Genomic DNA, 3,031 nt, shown 5'->3' on the forward strand with positions numbered 1-3,031 from the left:
CCACCTTTCGCGTTTTATAATATGTTATATTGCTATACTTATTCTTTTGAAGTCCCCACCAACCCTATCCCCACTTTTGTTTTCTTCGGTGACAGGCAGGTCAGTGTACACCCTCACCTCACCCTCAACCCTATTTTCACCCCACCATATCCCCTCCGTGTTTTATTTCTTTTGTTTTAGTGTGCACCTAACGTCCCTACCATCCATCCCTAGCCCCACTCTTAAGCATTGTCCGACTGGTATTTAATGCTAAAACCTTTCATCAGTACAAAGCTTTTCTAAATGAACAAGGTGTATCGCAAACTCTTTCATAGGTACCCGGGAAAAGAGATTTTAGACTACTAAATCGTTATAAAAGGAGGGTTCCATTGCTAAACGCACCATGCGCCAAATCAGATAGTTTTCGGAAAACTCCGTCTACTCCATAATTATTATGGTACGATTCGTCGTGAAAATAACACTGCATCCCTCATTGTAATATTATTTAGTATGAAGAAAAAGTTTTTTGCTCATGCTTTTGGTGTTTATTTGTTTGTTTGGTTTTTTTGTTTGTTTTGTTGTGTTTTTTTTTGAGAATACGTTTCGTTTTGCTTGTTGGTTTCTTCGTTTAAAAAAAAAAATTCTCAGTTTTGTAGTAAATGGACATAGTTCGTTTTACCATTGAGCCCAATATCCCGACGACCTACTTACAATGTGCATGGGTGGTTCACAATAACTAAGCTCTCGTTCGGTGCAGTTTCTTTGATCACAAAATGAGACTGGATGACGAGAAAATAGAAGTGGATGAAAATTTTATGGATCGGATCTCTCTCTCTCTCTCTCTCTCTCTCTCTCTCTCTCTCTCTCTCTCACAAGCATGATCACTGAATGCTCCAATAAAACACAATTGATTTTTCCCCCAAAAAAAAGCCAAGCATTGAGGCGCTCTGGTTTTATTTGAGTTGGACAACCTAATTTATCTTTGAGGAAACGGAGACACAAAAAAGGCTATAAATAAAAGAAGACTTTCCAATCCAGCAGCCATTGCAGTTTGAGCTCTTTGGCCACAATAGAAGACAATAAAGGAAAGTGACAAGCGAAGATTAACGTTGTCTTGACATAAAAAGTTCGATGAACTACGAGGCTTCATCGGATCTTAGTGCACAGATATCGACTCTGCTCACTTTTGTTGTTGCTCTCTTTGTTGTTGTTTTTTATCGTTTGTTTGGTTTTGTTTGTTTGTTTGTTTGTTTGTTTGTTTGTTTTGGGAGTGTACAACAAAAGAGACTAATTGATATGCACAAGCTCGGAGATGACCAGGTACAGATTCAGATCAGATGCACCCAGAATGAAAAGCTAGACTCTATCAACTCTTCAGTACTTACCGTAGAGGAAGCTTGGGACACCTTCAAAACAGTTCTCCGGGTCACTATGAAAGAAATCTGTGGTACATAGAAGAGAAGAAGAAGACACAGAAAGGCAACAGTCTGGTGGAACGAAGAAGTTCAGGATGCTATCAGGGGGGAAAAGAGACTATAACGTATGGGTCAAGTCGAAAAACGAAGAGGACTACATTAAACACAGACTGGCAAGAAGATGCAGCAAAAAAAAATGTTATAACATCAAAACAAAAGTCATGGACCCAGTATTGCGAAAAGCTAAGAGAAACCATCAAGACCTCACCAAGAGAGTTCCGCAAGAAGGTGAAGGCAACGAGAGTGAGAGAAAAACCCTATGTACCCACAACTGTTATCAGCAATACCAATGGAGAGCTCTACACGAAGAGAAGGAAATAATAAAGAGATGGAAAAAAGTACAGGCACAAAACACATAGTGCCCCTTCATTGCTATCTACACAGAACACTCAGAACCTACCAGCCTGGAGAACAAAGTGAGGGAAGCACTAAAGACTAGACATCTAGTCCAAAAAACAAGGCAGCTGGAGATGATGGCTACACAACCGAAGCCATCCTTGCATGCGGTGAAACCGGAATACATTGGCTTACAATCTTCTTCCAGAAAGCTAGGTAAGAGAGAAAAGTACCGGCAGACTGGCAAAATGAGACAGTGGTTCCAGTATGAAAGAAAAAGAGGAGCAAGAAAGACTGTAACTCCTATAGAGGCATATCTCTTCTCAGCCATGCGGGGAAAAATGTATGGAAAGATCCTAGTGCAACACTCTCGTGCAAAAACCGGACATCTCCTCAGTGATGCCCAGTTTGGTTTTAGAAAAGGAAGAGGGTGCACTAAGGCAATCTTTGTGCTCTCACAACTGTGTGAGAGGGCATTAGAATACGACCAAGATCTGCTTCTCGCTTTTGTGGATCAGGTAAAAAGCCTTTGATAGAGGAAATAGAAACAAGCTATGTAAGATCCTTGAGCAAGCAGTACGACATCAAGGGACAACTGCTAGACAACATCAGGACTATCTATGCCAACAGCAGAAGCGCAGTGCGCACTACCAGTGGAACATCGGACTGGTTCCCAGTAACATCCGGAGTCAGACAGGGCTGCAATCTCTCCCCTCTGCTCTTCGTGATCTACATGGACCAGATTACAAAGGAGGCCAATCCAGACCTAGGAGCACTCAATGAACTCATTGAGACGACCTGGCAATGAAGAAAAAAAAACTCAACTACAGGAGCATATCAATGAAGATTAGTGTTAGCAAGACTGAGGTCATGTCAGCAGAAGACCAGACAAAGTGGATATCAACATCAATAGATCCCAACTGAAACAAAGCAGCGAATTCAAATACTTGGGCAGCATTTCCACAGAAAACGAAAAATTTGATCGACAAAAAGAGACAAGATGCCAGAAAGCCAATACAGTCAGCTATCAACTCGCACCTCTCCTGAAACATCCCAGTATCCCCATGAGAACCAAGGCGAAGCTCATCAAAGCTATTATCCTACCAACATTCACATATCAGTTCCAGACATGGTCCCTAACAAAAGCCTTAGAGAGAAAGCTGGTCACATTCGAGATGAAGCGTTTAAGAAGAGCAGCTAACAAGACAAGAAGAGACAAAATAAAAAATGAAATCATACGG

This window comes from Aplysia californica, unplaced genomic scaffold (genome assembly GCF_000002075.1).
Source record: "Aplysia californica isolate F4 #8 unplaced genomic scaffold, AplCal3.0 scaffold00722, whole genome shotgun sequence".
NCBI classification, from domain to species: Eukaryota; Metazoa; Mollusca; class Gastropoda; order Aplysiida; family Aplysiidae; genus Aplysia; species Aplysia californica.